The following is a 22746-nucleotide window of genomic DNA, read 5'->3' on the forward strand; positions in this document are numbered from 1 at the left end:
TCGTCCACCTCAGAGGTTATCTCCTAGAGTGGATTTCCTTAGGCTTGATTTTCCCTCTCTTAGTAGAGAGTCTAGGTATTTCTTATTCTTAGGTTGGGATTCACTTTCCAGTGTGTTTCCCCTTTTCTAGTTGGTTGTCCATTGGAATGCATCTACTAATGCAAGGTTCGAGTCTTTAGGTTGGTTGATATTTTGAGTATTTGGATCCTCGATTGGGGACTCAAACCCCATACCTTAACATGGTAGGGTCATTAGAATGCCTAGTTTCATCACACCATTTCCTCTCCCTTACAGTCGAGTGCCTTTACGACACCTCTCCGTTACAGTCATGCCTGCTTGCGCACCTACCGCAAGGGAATTTTAGGGATCTTAGGAGATGATGAAAGACTTATACCTCCCCGGGGACACATTTGGTAATTTTGATAATGTTCTGAGATTGTATCTCTAGCTACTGTTAGATTCATATTAGATTTCCATCGTTGAGAATTCTGAAGCAAGGGTAAATGCGGGGATGACAGGGAAAGTTTTTGGGCTACATACAGGAACAAAGACCATAGGACAAGTAATATCACTCAGATTACATAAGGGTAGAACCACTCCGTGATTCATAACAGGACCAGATAAAGCAGAATAATGAGATGGATTCAATGAAGTAAGATGTTTAGAGGATGGAGAAGAGAGATTGGTACCTGAGAGGGGGGTTGATTCAAACACCCGCGGATGGGTAACCATAATAGTAGTTTAACTTTGAGTGGATGCTCAATTATCTTCATCCCTACTTGTCACCTTTGTGTGTCAAACCAAGCTCTTTTAAGGAGTCTGCAGCATAGCATTTGAGGCATCTCTATCTCCGGATACTACATCATCTCCACCCAAACCATCACTGCCAAAATTCTCCTTTGTAAGCAATGGACATTCCTTAAAGATATGACCCACTTCATGACACCTCATGCACCTAAACGACTCTCCTTCATAATCTAGCTTCTACAATTTGGTAAACCCCTCCATTGAAGCATCATACTTACCACCAAGCCCTCCCTAGTGTCAAAGTTTACTAGTATGCAGACAAAAGTCATTTTACCCATCCCATGGAATGACTTATCATAATCCAAAACAATTCCCCAAATCATCCTCTATTCTCCTAAACTCGTCTTCTATACATAATTGGAGGGGTAGTCCCGACAACCTTACCCATATCAGACCCGCCTCCAATTGTTCCCTCTCAGGGTCAAAAAGGGGAGACCATGTTTTCACCATAATGGGTGCCATTTGAATGTGCCAACATTTGGTAAGAACCCGCGATGCATGCTTAGCCCTTATGAAATGAAGGGAAAACCAACCCCTTGGCATCGTAACCACTATCGGCATAACATCTAATACTTGGCCCCAAACCTCAATTACTGTTTTCGTCAATTGTTTTGATCAACAATTCCTCCCCTAGACTCTGCCTACCAGAACACATTCTACTATATCCATAACCTCATCCAACTTAACACCTTCCCCTAAAACCAGCAACTGACTTCTTTCTTTTACCTTTGTACTCTTTGATTTCTTCTCTAGTTTCTTCGATAAGCCTTCATCTAAGGATTATGATACATGCGAGGGATTTTCTTCGATATTGATAACCCTAATGTCCCCCTGATAGGACTCATGTTCGTTAATATGAATACCAACGAAATATCCACAGGACTAAGCCACTGTTAAGAATCCATATCTAGAAATTATTCTTTCGGCATGTACTACATCATCCCTTAATAGTTGGCTTCTATCTGTTGCAAATTGAACCGCATCAAAGTCCTAACATGCATATTACTCTTAAACCCACACTGGTATAACCCTATTAGGGTTTTCTAAAGTCAACCAAGCAAATGTTCTAGGGTTTAAACAGTGTTCAAGAAATTGTTGGGTCACCAGAGATGGTACTGAGTGGTCTTCCAGGAATGTCTACACATAGTCCCAGATTTGATTCTCTGAGCCTTTGAACCTTTGAAACACTAGGCATCACTGCTCTTCAGCTGAAAAGAGGCTTTCTTCTATACCTAGTGTATTGGGGTTTGCGAATACTTTTGTCGGGGAAGACATAGAGGTGCAAACCTTTAGCTCCGGTGATCCATCTCGCACTGGTTGCACCATTCTGGAATGCTGAGGTGGATATTTCGTCTAGATCGGCATTGACTCTAATGGATCTGAGGAGTAATCCACCAGTGCCTCTTCCATCTCAGCAAAGAAACTTAACCTTTAGTTCTGCATAGAAATTGCTTCAAAGTTGTAACGAGCAGCCTGAGCACTGCAGTTAACACTTTCCGTTGCACTGTGAACACCAAGCAGAGAGCTACTAAACATGAACACCTACTTACACCCACCAAAACCTTTTGCGTGAGTCTATTATAGTCTGCATTAACTTAAACTAACCCTTTCGGAGACCGCGAGGTTGAAAGTTCATCGAATAGTAGAGCCATTTTCCTCCTCCTTACCGTCAAATAACTTTATTTTATGATAAATAGTTATAGAATTATCTTATGATATATATGTGTGTGTCTGTGGGGGGGGAGGGGGGGGGGTGGGGGGGTGCGGGGCGCGGGGAGGGGGAGATATGTTATAACTTTATAGTTAAATATATGTAGTTACATAGTTATGAAATAATTATAGTTTTGTTATATACTATGTTATATATGTGTTATGTTAAATAAATTTTGTTATACATGTTATATAATTATAGAGTTCTATGTTATGTTATATTAAAGTTATGATTATGTTGTAACATGTTATGCTATATATATATATAAATTTATGTTAGGTTAAATAGTTATAAAACTATGTTATGTTATATTATATATATATATATATAAATATAATATATAGTTAGATGCGATGCTATAGTTAAATATAGTTATGTTATGTTATATAGTTATATATATGTTATGTTATAATTATATATAGTTAAATATTATATATAACAAAGTTAATTGTTTTGTTTTATATATAGTGACATGATGTTTTATTTATATATATATATATATATATATATATATATATATATATATATATATATTAGATTTTTAACTTTAAAGATTAATAATAAAAAAAAATTTAAGCTTGGCAGTGTTTTTCTTTTCTATTAACCATATATAAGGAAGGTAACAAATATGTGTCGAGTGGCCTCAACCTGCCCAAAGGCCTCAACCTGCCCGGAGGAAACCAAGTCTGTTGGCCACCGATCATCATCATATGTTGTCCAAAACTTAAACAGTTCATCCACGCTAAAGAAGCTATTGTGTCTACTATATGTTTAAACATACTACTATCATTGTAAATGCTATCTCACCAGCTCATTGTAACAAAACAACAAAAACATTCATTACTTCCTAACTTTTCAGCATTCAGTCATCTAACGATTCTATGGGAATTAACTCCTTAGCACTTGACCCTGGCATTTCGTTCTGCAACATGCTTTGAATTTATTTTTCCATTCGGCCTAAGTGGACATTCTGGTGGTATTGTTGCACCTGTACTGCCTGGATCTCCCTTTGAATATATTTTAAGCTAGGCCCCTCTTGTTGGGTTTGTGGTGAATCTTCAAAATTCGTGGTTGTTGTCATTTCTTTTTCCAATAGGTTCTTCATGACCTAGTAGAGCTAGATTGTCTATTTGAAGAGATTTTGCCTACCTTGGGTGTGTCCCAGGTCTAAGAGAAGGGGTTCCAATCCTCCGCTGGAATAGGCTTTATCACAACCTTGACATTCAATTCTGCCTCCCATGATGAAATTAGGGACTTGACCCATGCTGGAGTTCCCCCACTATATGCATGCATGAGGTTTTGCATATTTTCCTCCCCTGTTTTTGTGCCTCTTTAAGATTAATATTTTATTTTTAAAACTAGAATAACAACATATTTATTATTAAAAAATATTTAGAATATAAAATAATTTAAATATAAATTAATAAAATAAAACAAGATCTATTATTTTATAAATAGAAGTTCCTCATGAAAAACTATATTCATCCTAATTTACTTATTTATTTGTTATATTTTCATTGTTTTCTGTTTTGAGTTTTTTGGGGTATATTTGAGTAGAATTTGTTAGAAATTTAAAATGCATTTTAAATAACAAAAACTTAAAAAGAAATGAGAATTTATTTCATAAAATTCCTAAAGAAAAACTTTAAAACCCAGTTTTTTGGGTTGTATTTTGGGTCAAATTTGTTAGAGATTAAAAATGCATTTTAAATAACAAAAACTTAAAAAAAATGAGAATTTATTTCATAAAATTCTTAAAGAAAAACTTGAAAACCTAAAATAATTAGAAAAAAAATACCATTCAAATTCAGAAAATATGCATTTCATAAACAAAACATTACAAGTATGAAAACATTTAAAACCTAAATTATAGTATTTTGGTGGTTTGAAAGTGTTTTCTAGGTTGTTTGGAAAGGTTTTTATTATGGTTTTCTAAGTTGGTTTTATGGTTTCTAAGTAGTTGGTTTTTTTCTAAGTTCTTTTGAAGGGTATTTTAGTGGTTCTCATGGCTTTTGTATGGTTTGTTTTTCAATTAGGTTTTTGTACATAGTTGTTTTTATAAAATTATTTTGTTTATATTTGCAAAAAAAAATTAAATAAGAAAGACACAAAAAATAGGATACGTACTTTTTTTTGAGCCTTTAGGACATTGGGAGGGTTTTTAGCAAGATTGATTTGAATGATCCATGCTTCAATTGCTCTATCAACTCCAATACTCTCACTCGAGGTACCCTCACACTCTTGGTTGAGCTTTGAAATTACCATCAATTTGTGAAAATGGCTACAAACCACAAGAGCTTTATTTAATAATAAAATAATGGCTCAGTCTAGTGTTATAGCTCTATTGAGGATTTTTTTAACCCTCGATAGAGCTACTTTTTTAGGGCCGGAACAACTGGTTAGAGCCCTTAAAAAAGGTTTGATTGAGCACTTAAATAGCTCAATCTAGGCTTAGTTTTTTCCACCCAAATAGACACTCTCTCACCAAAAAATTTAACCCAGCTCCATGCTTTCACACTAAATAATTTTTTAAGTAACTAGTAGTAACAAAGTGATCACTAAAAAAATAAGAACATACAACATCAGGTCAAAAGAAAAAAATACACGAGCATCCAAAATCCCTTTAAGCAATTGGCAAAAATGCTAAAAAATAAATTTGAAATCATGAGAAAACATATATAAAAAAAAAATTCATGAGAAAACATTTAAAAAAAATAAGAAAAACATAACCATTAGAATAAAAAACTGTCAAATAAAATAATAATATTGAAACCAAAACAAATTTTATATAACAAAATGCAGATGAAATTAGCCTAACAAAAACCTAGACTTTCAATGCTCAAGCCAAAAAATGAGGAAAAGCATCATGGTTTAGGTGGGCTAGGTGTATATAGCATCATTACTTATAATATTTTGATATATGTAAAACTATTGTTTAGCATACTGGAAGAGTGGAATATTTCATAATGTTTCATAAGTTTAAAGATGAATAGAAATGACTAGTAGTTTCTTGAGCTAGCTAAATTGATTGTTTAACCAACCACATAAAATGTTCTAAATAAAATTGCAATCATAACATGCTCAACTGGTGAGTCTCAGTTGATTGAAGACCTTCAACAGCCAAATGTTCTAAATGAAACTGCAATCTTAGCATGGTCAGCAGGTGAGTCTTAGTTGATTGAAGACCTTCAGTAGTCGATAAATCACTCTCTTGCTTGCAGTGAGATACTTGAAAACAAAGAAATGGTTAAGGCATTTCTAGTATCTTCAACAAAGAAATGGTTAATGAATTTCTAATATCTGACCTTATTGCACTTTGAAGCTTGCAAACCTGAGAAATATAGATTCCCAGATGGACAGATGGATAGATTCATGGATTTTAGAAATACGTAGTCACCAGGGATAAAGATCACAGAACTGGTGAATTTTAGAATGGCCCGAACATATACATAGTCACTAGGGATAAATATCACAAAATTTAGAAACAAATGAGTAAAAAATTTCATATGGTTGTGTTGTAGGTTAATAAAATGGCACTTGTACAATAGAACCAGGTAGCTAAGGCTAGGTTTCTATTCTATATGTCCTGACAGACTCCTCTAAGCCCCAATCTGGCCACCATGGCTGGTGTCCTCCTTCCAAGGTTGATATTAGAGCCCTCCTCCATGGTAGGAGCCAGTGAGAATGGTTCCTCACCCCCTGTTGATTCTATTGCTTTCCTGGCCATGGCTCACCCAACTTCAGCATCCTCTAGTGCACCTAGTAAACAGGTGGACCCAGTAAACAGGTGGAAGGAATTCTTGGAAGGCAATCTTGAATCCATGTTGTCAGCTTATTGTCATATGTCGTAGAATTATCTGGAAAATTTAATTTTCTATCTACCTAGAAAATTTAATTTTCTATTGGAACAAGGGATTACACTCCAAAAAGATTGTATAGTAAAAGAACACATCTTCCCAACCTTTTGACATAGAACTTGTGCAACCTCCATAATGCTGAACTTTGCATCATTTCTTTAAGGATCACTGCACAAACACATTAATAACTGTGGAGTTCATTTCCAGTAATATGGACTCCACAAAAAATAAAAGGTAAAGTTTGCAATAACTAAAAACATGAAATTCCTTGCCTTTTGACAACTCAAGGCCCTTCCAATAAGTGTTGAAACCACCTCAACTACCGTTGATCCCTTCAATCAAGCTGGATGAGATGGGCGCAACATGCAATTTTGGGAACCATTGCATTCTTAAAAATACACCTCTTTCCAACATTTGATACACAAATTATGTGTAACCTCCACATCGCTGAAATTGGAATAATTTTTTTTAAGAGTAGTCCAACATTGCACAAACAAATCAATGAATGTTGACTTCATTTCCAGTAATATGGACTCTACCAAAGTTAAAGTCAAAATTTTTATTAACTAAAATTCAAATTTGAAATTCCTGGCAGCTTGGCTACTTAAGACATAATACATTCTCTCAAGTATTTTGACTACAATTTGTTTGGCTGCAAGTCCATCTAGCATATTAAGGCATTTAACTGCTTTAGTCCTTTCATGTTTGCACTTCTTTCTGAAAAGAAATGAGTAGATCATACTTTAGAAGGAAAAGTTGAATAAGGAATGTCATAGATCTGTCTATAGTGTTCAACATTAATAAGATGCGGAATTTGAAGAACGTATTTTAATTTGAAAAAAATGTAGTTATGAAAAATATGGGAATTAAAACCCCAATTCTTGAATATATAGAAAAATGATAGAGAGAAGTAGACAAGCATAGTCTTTTGATATATAACTAAGGTAATCCATGTGCTTATGAGAGGTTAGAAGGGCCAAAAGGTACTCAAATGGTGCTGGTATGATTGGATACCAACATTTTATAATAACACTAGAGTCAAAATCAATTTAATCAAACAATACTAGAACGTGGTGTTTTGCAGTCAAAACAATACTCTATCCTCTGAGTATAGCTGGTATTACGAAATATTGCATTTTAATGGGAGGATTAATGTATTCAATTTCTTAATCACATTTTACTCTATCCTCTGAGTATAGCTGGTATTACGAAATATTGCATTTTAATGGGAGGATTAATGTATTCAATTTCTTAATCACATTTGTTCTCATTGGTGTGAGTTCCATCTCATTACATCCAGAAAAATAAAACAACTTTATTATTACTAAATCCCTATTAAACCCTGGAATTCCTAGCCCAGAAAGAAAGAGGCATGTGAAAGTACATCTCAGGGGAAAGCGAGAGGCATGTGAAAATGCAATTACCTTATATTCAGAATACAGTTACTTCCACAATAGAGTTCTACAAAAATTAACCTTGTCCATGGAAATTCAGATAGAACATTATCATCCAGCACCATGATAAATCTAATTAAACAAAGACAACACAAACCTTGCAAGATATTTCAATAAAATTAAAACAGGTTCTTTCGTTACTGGATCTCTCACCCAAATTTAGGGGTGTTTAATTAGGTCTGACTATCGATCATTTTAGTCCAGCCTATGGTGTGGAGTCACACGTATTGAACTTATACATACCTCCTAATCTCCTAGTGAAAATTGTTTTGGTTGAGATCAGAAGAATCGCTTAACGTTCTATATTTCATTGAATTATGAAAAATATTGAATTAAAATATATTTAATCAGCGTTAGATGAACCTCTAGATCTTCTATATTGAATTGAACAATTGAAACTTATCACCTATATCATGCAAAGGCAGACAATAATGGCACCTGGGGATATCTATATCAAGGGACGAGTTCAATAATAAATAGCCACCATTTGCATATACCAAACACCTAATAAAGATATATCTATGAAACCCTAATTTATGCTTATCCATCGACTTAACCACCCCTGTAGCTGTTCAACCTTCCTCCAAATCTGAAATCTGCAAATTTTGTCACAATGCATATAAACATAGGATTATACAAGGAAAATGAAAGATTTTATTGCTAGATAGAAAGATATAGAATGGCCAACCCCTTCTAGTAATCAAATTCATTATAAAGCAGATATAGACTGACTAGGCGAACATGGGAATGAAGAGTGGATGAACTGCAATAACTCTAGTCATGGATGAATTGCAATAACTATGGTCCTTCCTGAAACATCTTAATCTTTTGCTAAATCTTTTGCTAACATGCACTAGAATGAAGAGTGGATGAACAATCTGTTTGCAATGGAATGAAGAGGGGCAAGAAGGCAGTGGAATAGATAGATAAGAAGAGAAGTGGCAACAACTGTAAACAATCATGTCAGCAGGAAATGGTGACAAGTGTAAACAAGTGTAAGCTAGATACATTACAAAAACTTTGCATAAAATAACTTCTCTGAACCTTATTACTTTGCATAAAATATCTTGTTCGTACTTTGCATAAAATAGCTTGCTCGACCTTTGTTTTAAAAACCTTAGGATAAAATAACTTACCCTCACTAAAATCACATTTGGGCAAGAAAAACCTTAGGATAAAATAACTTGCCCTCACTAAAATCACATTGGGGCAAGAGACGCTTGCAATAAGAGGGTGAATTCGAAAGTTTGGTTAAAATTTTTTGGAGCCAAATAGCCAGCAATAAACTTTGCTTAAAGAGTGAAAATTTATGGTCAACAAAAGAACTAATAGGTCATCCTCTGCCGTAGGCAGGGACTAATAATAAGGGAACTCGGGAGGTCATTAAGGTTAGTCCATGTTATGGAACTACGGGGCTGTAGCATTAATGACCTGTTTTTCATGTTTCTAGCTATGGCTCTGGTAACAATGAAACGTAGTGAATAATAAGGAATCTCTGGAGGTCATTAAGGTCTGTCCATGTTATCCAACTAGGGAGCTGTAGTATTAATGGTGTGTTTTTCATGTTTCTAGCTCTAGCTCTCGTAGCAGATTCAACTTTGAAATATAATTGTTACTAGTTCGGTCATGGAGGTGCCGAAGAGAAATTTGTGAACACAAAACCCCAAAAACATAGTATACATTAAAAAAAAAAAGTAAGAAAGAAAAAAGCCGCTGGATATCTAAAATTCTTCTAAAACCCCAAAAGAAAATCTTAAATCATCTGAAACCACAAAACAAAATATTGAAATTACAAACCTGAGAAGTATTTAAATTGTAAACACCTATCTTTCCTATGTTAAAAAATTGAATGCAATATTTAAAACCCTATATACCAGAAAAAAGAAAAAACTGAAAAGGTGAAAATTACCTTCCGAGCGTTATGGGGGTGGAAACCCTGAAAGTGGCTGCAATGCAAGCGGAACTTATTTAGACCACTACCCTTATCAAAACTTTGAAACCAAAAAAGAGAAACTTTTTGGTATTACACCATAACCACAACAACACCTAGGAGTGTCATATCGACATGGATTTAACACCAATATGGCGATGCTGACACAACTACCACAGGAGCATGGAGTGGCATCTGGATATGTACATAACAATGGATACTCATAATTATTATGGATATCAATATGGTTATCAAGAGAAAAACCTGCATAGTTATGAAGATTCAGGATGCCCTCATGCACCCTACTTATATATGCTCTTCTACCACCACAAACACACTCCACCCATAAATATCGTTGTCAACATAAATTCAAATGGTAACAAAAACCAGGGCCATTATGGTCACTCTGACATTTATCAATTTCAACTAACGATTGTCCACATTCCACGTCTAATACTGTAGAGGACGTGCTCCTTGCGTGCACGATTTGATAAAATTTCCATCCGCATATCGGTGACAAACCCTGGAAGGTTGTATTCATCCCAAAAAACTAAAGGACCATCCCCAACCTTGCATTATTTCGAATCCTCTTGCTGGTTGTTATTGAAATTATAGGTGTTGATAATAAGGGAGACGTTGGGGGTGTGGTATTTAATCAACATGATTGATTGCGATTGAGAACCTACTGCAAAAGAAAATAGATAGATGCTTCTCTCTGACTCCCCCAGAAGACCCATTCCACGCACCCATAGTGAGCCCTTGTGAGTTTCGTAGCCATAACTTGGAATTATATTTACAATGCTATTAGTTTCTCTAGTATCCATTGAGGTGTGAATATCAAGCCTTCCAGGTAGCTTGAGTTGAAACCCAATGACCGACATATGCTGATTTTGGTGGACTCTGCTCTATCTCAGTGGATTCACGTTGTCCCAACAAATTCAAAGTGGCTTTTAAAATATTTTAATATAAAATAAATAATTGAAAAAAATCATAATTTTAAAGAAAAATGATAATTTTCTCTTAAATAAATATCTTAAACACTCTTTTCATGTAATAATGAAAAATTATGATAACATGATCTTCTCTGATCAACATCTCCCTTCTTATCTATAATGCAACAGCTCATCGTATTGGAGTCAAACCCCCTACTCAGAAACCCTTGTGCCTCTTAAATAATAGTATGCATTAATTAAAACTAGAGGTATTTTCAACATAATCAATTTAAGAATCTCAATCCAAAATATTTAATGAGATGTAGGATCGAATTTAGAGGCCTGCAATTCTCATAATTCTCATATTGAATCCTGAAAAACCACTTGGTAACTACCTTTCAACCTTCAAAATAGATAGGGTTTGTTTTCTTTTTTATTTTTGGGATTTCAACCCCTTTTTGCAGCATCTTAATGAGAATTAATGTTGTGTGGTATGAATTAAACAACAAAAACATTTTGACATTCAGTTATTTGGTATAATTTTGATGATCCATTTTTATGTTTATCTTTTTATGAATTAAATTTTCATTTTTGACCAAATAACCATTCTCTTTTTCTCTTCAGTTTTAGCTTTCCAGCAAACTCTGAAGTGTTTGATTTGGTGCCGTGGAACTCAAGATATGACCTCTAGAAGTTGTGACTAAGAAAGAATTCATCAATTTTATGGGTAATTTTAGTCCATCTATTTAAACTCCAAAAATATATATACCACATGAAGGGGATGGAAAATTTTTGGAATATTTATATTGTCCTAGGAATTTAAAATGAATTGTTTGTGAAAGAGGAAGGTATTGGTGGAGGCATACATGTTTTAAACTTGCAAGGAATATGAGGTAATGAAATTTTATGAGGGAAATGACTCACAAATTCATCCACATTATTGTGGCCCTATTTGTGGCTAGCCCTTTTTCCATGAGTAGTAAAGGAAGAGTTTTCTTTATCATTCTCATGTGGCTTGATGCAGGAGCATCCAGCTCCGAGGAGACAGAAGGTGGTTGACTGTCTTGAAAAGAAAACAAGAACAGGCCGAAGACTACATGTAATGCTGGACAGGTTATTAGACTTGTCGTTTTTGGTTTTTTTTTATTATTTGTTTCATTTTCCAGAAGGCCGTTAGAGACCGTAGGATTACAGTTGTGAATTGTTTTAGTTTAGGAAATAATTAGCAGTTAGTTATCATTTTTGTAAAAAAAAAAAACTGGCTAACAGTTGGACAAATTCTAGTTGAACAGTTCAACCGAAAACAAGAAGCAGTTATGCTTTCCAAGTATTAAAAACAAAGTGAAAATAGTTAGAGGAGAAGAACCTCTGGAACGAAGAAACAAATAGAGTCCTCTGTAATAAAGAAAACAAATTATTTACCTTGCCAACTAATAATCCATTGTTAAATTGTTTCATACGTTGAGTCCTATGTCCATTTCATATTACTTTCTACTGTGATTAAAATGCATTTGAAACAATAAGACAGCAAGCTGTAACAGGAGTCGAGAAGGGTAAAGTGCTGCTACAGGAAACCATTTCCAGTAAAGAAGGGAGAACCAATCAACAGTCACCGACGAACGACCAGGTAACAAAATACGATGCCTTCATACCATTTACAAAATAATACAAGTGCTGAAAGCAAATGTGAAACAGTTTAATTTAATTAACCAGTTAACCACCGTCCATTACAAACAAGAGCGCACAAAAGGATTTTCTGAGCAGATAGCGCTCACCTAAAACAAATTTTCTTTCAAGCGAAACCTCTTAAGCTAAATACAACAGAACAGGGCTATACGAGCCACAAAGGACAGGGAGGAGCACAACCCATCTACAACTCAGGTGACTGCAACTATAAAGGAACAAGAACCAGGAACATCAGAACCCTTCATAAATTAACAACCGAATCATGGTCGGAAAGACCCTACCCGTTGTGTGAGACTGGGCGGGTTTCGAACTGCTCCCCGGAGATTGCAGAGAGAGCAAACCCTCGGCGGCCAGCCACCTTAAACAACCTGCAAACAGAGGTGGATGAGGGTTAGTGCAGAACTGGAACGAGAAAACGAGCTAATCCAGCAAACGAAACAAGCCATAAAATACATTGGTTCTTACCTGTAGTTGATAAGGCGGCATTGCGAAACCGAACCCGACAACCAGAGCCTGAAGACAAGGAACGAGACTGTAAGAGTCTGAAACAGGCGCGAAAGCAGAGTATGGCATAGAACCAGTGCATACCTCGGAGGCAAGGTCGAACGAACCGAGCCAGAAGCGCGGAACTGGAGGGTACCCTGTCACAGTTACGAGCCAACAAGTTAACAGAGCCGAGAAACGAACCCATGCGATAGAAATTGTCCAGAGAAACAGCAAATATACCATAGTACAGGGCAGAGAACTGACGGTGTTGTCGCCCTCATAGAAGCTCAACGCACAGAACAGAGGAAGCCCGGAGGCACCAATGAAGCTCAACGCACAGAACGGAGGAAGCCGAAGGCACCAACATACCTCGGCAGAGCAGAGTTCAACGCACAGAACAGAGGAGGCGTGCCAGCACCAACAAACCTCGACGGAGCAGAGCTAAGAGTCGAGCACAGTGAACAAACAAAAGTGACAATAAACGAGGGTAGGGTTTGTCAAAAGGCGGGAGCAGCTAGACGGAGAAGACCGACAGGTGGCGTCCCATGACCGGTGAGGAGGGACAGCAATCAATACAAGCAGATTGCAAGTGAGTCCAAATCCACAGAGGGTTTAATATCATCGCATATTAACATGACAGCTAACCTAACCATAGGTTAATCACCGAAGGTTTGAGAGCGGCCTGTAACCTTAGCACGGTTACCAACTACATTCACATTAAGTTCCACACGATTGAAACAAACTACGCCACGTTGGAGGGCTGGGCCATCAAAAGTGGTATCAGAGCCGGTTTGCCGAATAGGAACAAATGGAGGTTGGCAGAAGAGGAAGAGGAAGAGGAAGAGCGGTCCGGAGAATAGCAGAAGAGGGACTCCGTGAGGAGATTCGCGTTTTGCGTGAAAGATTGGCAGTAGTAGAAGCTGGGGGAAGGAGAGACCCAACAGATGATAGTGATGAAGATGTGGCAGAACCAGAAGACGAGTTTGAAGGGGTGACACTGGAATTCCAGTTATTAAAGTCAGTTTTGCTGTCCAGTCATAAGCCAAAGCACGAGCTACCCACTTATGATGGAAGTTTGTCTGCAGATGTGTTACTGGATTGGTTGAGTGAAGTAAATAAATATTTTGAGTTTGAGGAAACCAGCGAGGACAAGCAGGTGAAGTTCGCCGCCACAAAGCTGAAAGGACATGCGTCCTTGTGGTGGGACAGCGTTCAGGCGGAAAGGAAAAGGCTACACAAACAGCCTATAAAGAAGTGGACCAGGATGGAAGCAAAACTGAAGGAGAAGTTTCTGCCGAAAGACTATCAGATCATGTTGTATAGGCAGGTATAGAACTTGAAGCAAAGAGGGATGACCGTTAAGGAATTTACAGAAGAGTTCTATAAGTTGAATCTGCGGGCAGGGTATGTGGAAGATACCCCAGAAAAAATAGCCAGATTTGTGAATGGGTTGGGGGGGGAAATATTGGATGAAATCGGTATCCTCTCACCCAGAACTTTGGATGAAGCATACCAATTTGCACTAAAGGCGAAGGAGAAAATTAACAGGAAACAAAATGCCAGGAGAGGAGGCGGAACTGGTAGAGGGAAAGGTAAGGTTTTTGGCAGAGGCAGAGGTGTCGGTTCCAGTGAAGAAGGCAGCAGTTCTAAGTCTACAGGCACAACAGAGAAGGACAATAACAATAGAGGAGGACGACCGGCTCAGCAAGGGCGAGGAAATCGTCGGGGCGGGGGAACTGTCCAGTGCTATCGTTGCCACAAGTGGGGACACAAGTCGTATGACTGTCCTGAAGGTGAACCGGTAGGTGGAAGAGGAGCTTATGTTGCTCAGCCAGAGGATGCTGAGGCAACACCTCAGGAAGTGGAGAACGCACCAGAGACGGGTGAAGCTTTGGTGTTGAATAAGGTGCTATTGAAACCAGCAAAAGAAATTGCAGAACCTGACCAGCGGAAGGCTTTGTTCCGAACAATTTGCAAGTCACAATGTAAGTGCTGCAAGCTGATCATCGACAGTGGAAGTACCGACAATTTAGTGGCTGTAGAGATGGTGGAGAAACTGGGATTGAAAAAGTTGAGGCACCCCACTCCCTACAAATTGTCATGGCTGCAGAAAGGACATCAACTGTTAGTTGATGAACAGTGTGAGGTGGAGTTTCAGATAGGCAGGTATAAGGATAAAATTATCTGCGATGTTATGCCAATGGATGTCTGTCATATACTAGTAGGACGACCCTGGCAGTTTGACAGGAGCGCAGTTCATGACGGGAAAACAAACTGTTATAAGTTTGTCAAAGATGGGATCAAGCACATGCTTGTACCCATCAAAGAGGAGAGTGCAGCTGAAACCAGTGGGGTAAAAGCATTGTTGATGGGCGGAAAAGAATTTATAAAACAGATTGAGGACAGTGATGTAAATTTTGCTGTCATAAGAAGGCCAAAGGCAGTGATACTGCATACACAGATTTCAGATTTTCCTGAGGAAATCCAAAATATGTTGCAGGAATTTGGAGACATCGTGGTGGATGACCTTCTGGATGAACTACCCCCCAGGAGAGGTATTAGTCACTGTATTGACTTTATACCAGGGGCCAGTCTGCCAAATAAAGCAGCTTATCGTATGAGCCCTAAGGACCATGAAGAAATTAGGAAGCAGGTCCAGGAGTTGTTAGACAAAGGATTGATTAGAGAAAGCATGAGCCCCTGTGCAGTACCGACCGTTCTGGCTCCAAAGAAAGGAGGAGAGTGGCGAATGTGCACAGATTCTAGAGCCATTAACAAAATTATTGTTAGGTACAGGTTTCCCTTGCCGAGAATGGACGATATGATGGACTGTTTGAGTGGGGCGGCTTATTTCTCGAAGATTGATTTGAAGAGTGGATATCACCAGATCCGAATTCGGGAAGGAGATTTGTGGAAGACAGCTTTCAAGACAAATGAAGGTCTGTATGAGTGGCTCGTGATGCCATTTGGGTTGAGCAACGCTTCCAGTACTTTCATGCGCCTGATGAATGAGGTGCTGAAGGAATTCATTGGGAAATTCGTAATAGTTTACTTGGATGACATTCTGATTTTTAGTAAAACTAAGGAAGAACATTTCAAGCATGTTCGAAGTGTGTTGAGGAAGCTGCAACAAAACAAGTTGCTGATCAATCTGAAAAAGTGTACTTTTTTCAGCGGGAGTTAGTGTACCTGGGTTTTGTAATTGCGGAAAATGAACTGAAGATGGACCCAGAAAAGGTGGCAGCAATAGTTAGCTGGCCTTCTCCAAGAAGTTTATTTGAAGTCCGAAGTTTTCACGGACTAACAAGTTTTTACAGGAAATTCATCAGGAATTTCAGTGAGATCTGCGCACCTATGCTGGATACGATCAAGAAGGAAAATCAGCCTTTTCACTGGACCGAAGCAGCGGAAAATGGTTTTCAGATTTTGAAAAGGAAGATTACCGAAAGGCCGATATTGAGGCTGCCTGACTTCAACAAACTCTTTCAAGTTCGTTGTGATGCCAGTGGTACAGCCATTGGGGCAGTACTTAGTCAGGAGGATAGACTAGTCGTGTATTTCAGTGAAAAGCTGAACGAGAGTAGACAGAAATACTCAACCTATGACAAGGAGTTCTACGCAATAATACAAGCGTTAAAGCATTGGAGACATTACCTGTTGGGTAATGAGTTTGTTTTATTTACGGATAATTATGCATTACAGTATATCATGCAGCAACATAAATTGAACCATAAGCATGCAGCATGGGTTGAGTATCTTCAGAATTTCACGTTTGTACTGAAACATATTAGTGGGCAAGCGAACAAGGTGGCAGATGTGCTGAGTAGGAGGACCCTACTCTTACAGGAAAGTACAATGCAGGTTTTAGGCTTTGAGCACCTGAGGGAACTGTATCAAGCAGATGCAGATTTTAAGGAGGCCTATGAGCCTTGCCAAAACCCTCTGTTGAGAAATAGTAGTCCGTGGTTGGACTACAATTTACAGGAAGGGTTGCTGTTTAAGGGAGGACAGTTATGTATTCCGAACTACTCTATGCGAGAGAACATTATTCAGGAAAAACACAATGGGGGTCTGGCTGGACATTTTGGTATAGACAAGACAATTTCACAGGTAGGGCATTTCTATTTTTGGCCAAAGTTGCAACGGGATGTACAGAGGTACGTAAGTAGGTGCAAGGTTTGTCAACTAGCAAAGGGTCACAGTCAGAATACAGGTCTTTATTTACCATTACCCATTCCGAGCATACCGTGGGACTCCGTCAGCTTGGATTTTGTTCTGGGCTTGCCTAAGACACAGCGGGGTTTCGATTCAGTAATGGTAGTGGTAGATCGATTTTCAAAGATGGCGCACTTTATACCTTGCAAGAAAACCAATGATGCTACTTATGTAGCACATTTGTTTTTTACCGAGATCGTTCGACTGCATGGTCTCCCAAGGTCCATCATCTCTGACAGGGACGTAAAGTTCACCGGACATTTTTGGTGAACCCTGTGGAAAAAGTTGAACATCCAGTTACAGTTCAGCTCTGCTTACCACTTGCAGACCGATGGACAAACTAAAGTGGTAAACATGAGTCTGGGGAATTTCCTACGGAGCTTAATAGGCGAAAATTCACGGATGTGGGACTGTGTAATTGCTCAGGCGGAATTCGCATATAATGATTCACCTAATCACAGCACCTGTTATAGTCCCTTCCAGATTTTATACGGCATGCATCCACGCGGAGTGCATGAATTACGAGATTTGGGAAAGCTCGAAAAACGAAGTGCTGATGGGGAAGATTTCGCCCAAGCAATGAGCAACTTACATGAGCAGGTAAAGCTGAAATTACAGGACAGCAGTCAAAAGTATAAGCAGCGAGCTGATTCAAAGCGTCGGGAAGTTCAATTCAACGTTGGAGATGAAGTCCTTGCGTATTTACGTAAGGAACGGTTTCCAAAACGGGAGTACAACAAGTTAAAGTATAAAAAGATCGGTCCCTGCAAAATCATTCGCAAGTTTTCTGCAAATGCCTATGAGCTACAGTTGCCACCAGGGATCGGTATTTCTCCCATCTTTAACGTGGCAGATCTGTTCCCCTATGTCGCTGATCCGGAAGACAGTGCAGCAGCAAAGCCACCGCGGGACACCAGTTGTGAGGAAAGTTCATGGATGAGACAGATGCCAATGGCACAACCCCTTGAGATCGAGAGGATCCTTGACACACAGGTAGCTAGGCGCACACGCAGGAAAGAATATCTGCGGTACTTGGTCAAGTGGAAGGACCGTCTGATAGAGGACAGTTCGTGGCTCGACGCAACGCAGATACAGAAAGCAGGCTATTCTGTCGACGACCTCATGGAACGGAGCCATGACTTTTTGCCACCCCGGGAGCCTGATGCAGGAGCATCCAGCTCCGAGGAGACAGAAGGTGGTTGACTATCTCGAAAAGAAAACAAGAAGAGGCCAAAGACTACATGTAATGCTGGACAGGTTATTAGACTTGTCGTTTTTGGTTTTTTTTTATTATTTGTTTCATTTTCCAGAAGGCCGTTAGAGACCGTAGGATTACAGTTGTGAATTGTTTTAGTTTAGGAAATAATTAGCAGTTAGTTATCATTTTTGTAAAAAAAAAAACTGGCTAACAGTTGGACAAATTTTGGTTGAACAGTTCAACTGAAAACAGAAGCAGTTATGCTTTCCAAGTATTAAAAACAAAGTGAAAATAGTTAGAGGAGAAGAACCTCCTGAACGAAGAAACAAATAGAGTCCTCTGTAATAAAGAAAACAAATTATTTACCTTCCCAACTAATAATCCATTGTTAAATTGTTTCATACGTTGAGTCCTATGTCCATTTCATATTACTTTCTACTGTGATTAAAATGCATCTGAAACAATAAGACAGCAAGCTCTAACAGGAGTCGAGAAGGGTAAAGTGCTGCTACATGAAACCATTTCCTGTAAAGAAGGGGGAACCAACCAACAGTCACCGACGAACGACCAGGTAACAAAATATGATGCCTTCATACCATTTACAAAATAATACAAGTGCTGAAAGCAAATGTGAAACAGTTTAATTTAATTAACCAGTTAACCACCGTCCATTACAAACAAGAGCGCACAAAAGGATTTTCTGAGCAGATAGCGCTCACCTAAAACAAATTTTCTTTCAAGCGAAACCTCTTAAGCTAAATACAACAGAACAGGGCTATACGAGCCACAAAGGACAGGGAGGAGCACAACCCATCTACAACTCAGGTGACTGCAACTATAAAGGAACAAGAACCAGGAACATCAGAACCCTTCATAAATTAACAACCGAATCATGGTCGGAAAGACCCTACCCGTTGTGTGAGACTGGGCGGGTTTTGAACTACTCCCCAGAGATTGCAGAGAGAGCAAACCCTCGGCGGCCAGCCACCTTAAACAACTTGCAGAGAGAGGTGGATGAGGGTTAGTGCAGAACTGGAATGAGAAAACGAGCTAATCCAGCAAACGAAACAAGCCATAAAATACATTGGTTCTTACCTGTAGTTGATAAGGCGGCATTGCGAAACCGAACCCGACAACCAGAGCCTGAAGACAAGGAATGAGATTGTAAGAGTCTGAAACAGGCGCGAAAGAAGAGTATGGCATAGAACCAGTGCATACCTCGGAGGCAAGGTCGAACGAACCGAGCCAAAAGCGCGGAACTGGAGGGTACCCTGTCACAGTTACGAGCCAACAAGTTAACAGAGTCGAGAAACGAACCCATGCGACAGAAATTGTCCAGAGAAACAACAAATATACCATAGCACAGGGCAGGGAACTGACGGTGTTGTCGCCCTCATAGAAGCTCAACGCACAGAACAGAGGAAGCCCGGAGGCACCAACGAAGCTCAACGCACAGAACGGAGGAAGCCGGAGGCACCAACATACCTCGACAGAGCAGAGTTCAACGCACAGAACAGAGGAGGCGCACAGGCACCAACAAACCTCGACGAAGCAGAGCTAAGAGTCGAGCACAGTGAACAAACAAAAGTGACAATAAACGAGGGTAGGGTTTGTCAAAAGGTGGGAGCAACTAGACGGAGAAGACCGACAGGTTGCGTCCCATGACCGGTGAGGAGGGACAACAATCAATACAAGCAGATTGCAAGTGAGTCCAAATCCACGGAGGGTTTAATATCATCGCATATTAACATGACAGCTAACCTAACCATAGGTTAATCACCGAAGGGTCGAGAGGGGCCTGTAACCTTGGCACGGTTACCAACTACGTTCACATTAAGTTCCACACGATTGAAACAAACTACGCCACGTTGGAGGGCTGGACCATCAGAAGTGGTATCAGAGCCGGTTTTCCGAATAGGAGCAAATGGAGGTTGGCAGAAGAGGAAGAGGAAGAGGAAGAGCGGTCCGGAGAATAGTTATGAGCCAACAAGTTGACAGAGTCGAGAAACGAACCCATGCGATAGAAATTGTCTAGAGAAACAGCAAATATACCATAGTACGGGGCCGGGAATTGACGGTGCTGTCGCCCTCATAGAAGCTCAACGCACAGAACAGAGGAAGCCCGGAGGCACCAACGAAGCTCAACGCACAGAACGGAGGAAGCCGGAGGCACCAACATACCTCGGCAGAGCAGAGTTCAACGCACAGAACAGAGGAGGCCCGCAGGCACCAACAAACCTCGACGGAGCAGAGCTAAGAGTCGAGCACAGTGAACAAACGAAAGTGACAATAAACGAGGGTAGGGTTTGTCAAAAGGCGGGAGCGGCCAGACCGAGAAGACCGACAGGTGGCGTCCCATGACCGGTGAGGAGGGACAGCAATCAATACAAGCAGATTGCAAGTGAGTCCAAATCCACGGAGGGTTTAATATCATCGCATATTAACATGACAACTAACCTAACCATAGGTTAATCACCGAAGGGTCGAGAGGGGCCTGTAACCTTGGCACGGTTACCAACTACGTTCACATTAAGTTCCACACGATTGAAACAAACTACGCCACGTTGGCGGGTTGGGCCATCATGGCTAGCCCCTTTTCCATGAGTAATAGGTCTGATGTGACATCTTCTCTCCCTCACAATGTCATCCACATCATTGTGGCCCCATGTGTGGCTAGACCCTTTTCCATGTGTAATAGGGGCAAATTCTTCTTTATCATTCCCATGTGGCTGGCAAATTTTCCATGAGTAATAGGGCTGATGGGACATCTTCTCTCCCTCACAATGTCATCCACATCATTGTGGCCCCATATGTGGCTAGCCCATTTTCCACGAGTAGTAGGGGCAAATTCTTCTTTTTCATTCCCATGTGGCTAGGTGTTTTCCATGAGTAATAGAGCTGATGTGACATTTTCTCTATGGTTAGCCCCTTTTCCACTAGTAATAGAGATATATTCTTCTTTATAATTCCCATATGGCTAGACCCTTTTCTATGAGTAATAAAAATGATGTGACATCTTCTCAAATTATAATGGTCATTCATGATATATCTCAACAAATTCGACAAATTAATTTCTATAATTTTTCACCTTAAAACACCAAAATAAATAATAAAAATTATAATAATCCATTCCAATCAATTTCAATATAGTTTAAACACCAAAATATATTTTAAACACTTGAAACATATTTGAATGTAACTTAATATTGAAACATATTTTTAATACATTCAAATAGGAATAGAGTATAGCTACATACTGAAACACAAAAATATATTTAAAAAACCACTTTTAATACATATTTTTAATAGGTTCAGCACATATTTATACATATATCACGAAATATTTAAACATATTTTAATGCATTTGTTTAAACATATTTTAATACATTCAAATGCATGGCTAGATATATTTTTAAAACACCTAATATATTGAGAACATTGAATATATTTTGAAACATGGAATATTAAAAAAATTGAAATTATATTGTGTATGAGAACTGGAACTTGTATATTGAAGTATTAAAATTACAGTGAGTTTGTATATCACAAGCATATCACAACTATATTGTAATTAATTAATTACAGTGAAGTCGTATTAAAAATTATATGGTATTAAAATTATATTGAAAGTTTTTGAGTTTTATTATTATAATATTAAGAGTATATTTTAGTTTTTAAGTTATATATATTATAAGAGTGGAGATTTCATGATATTCTTTGAGTGTTATCATAATAGGTCAAAGATGTTTACCATTGGAATTTGAAACTAGGTAGAGAAGATAACATCCTATTGTGCCAATCACTTGATTGTCTCATGAGGAGACTTTTAAAACTATATTAAAACTACAAGTGAAAGCAATGTTTAGGTGGCCTTGTAAAAGCTTCTTTGGCCTAGGCTTGTAAATATATAAGGTAATTGTAATGCTAAGAAGTGAAACAATCCATTAATTTGATTATCAAAATTGTCGAAATAATTCAAGAAAATTTTGATTGAGAGAGGTTAGGTAACAACATCCTAGCTAGAAGTAGGTGCACTACTCTAGGTAGATAGATGAAAGAGATTATGCAATATCACTCAAAGACAAAAGGGACAAGTGGTGAAGAAGAAAACCATGGGTGAGATTATTGGTGAGATTACAAATAGAAAAGTGGTGAAGAAGAAGAATATTGGTGAGATGAGAAGTGAAGAAGAATACAATTAGTGAGGAAGTGAAAAGTTGATTCATTAAATAAATTAAATTGAAAAAAAAAGTTGGGAGTAAGAAATAAGAATTTTGAGTGGAGGTTAAATCTTGACCATCTACCTAATAACCACTGATAACTCAATTAAAATTGGAAAATACACTTATGATTGTAAAAGATCAATCCTCTCACTCTCAATTTGTCGTGTGGACCAATTAATTGAAATCACATATTCATTTCAATTAATTATTTTACTCTCAACCATAAATTAATTATTTTACTCTCAAC

This window comes from Pinus tabuliformis, chromosome J (assembly GCF_031772625.1).
Source record: "Pinus tabuliformis cultivar Carrire ecotype Pingquan chromosome J, CPIR1, whole genome shotgun sequence".
NCBI lineage: Eukaryota > Viridiplantae > Streptophyta > Pinopsida > Pinales > Pinaceae > Pinus > Pinus tabuliformis.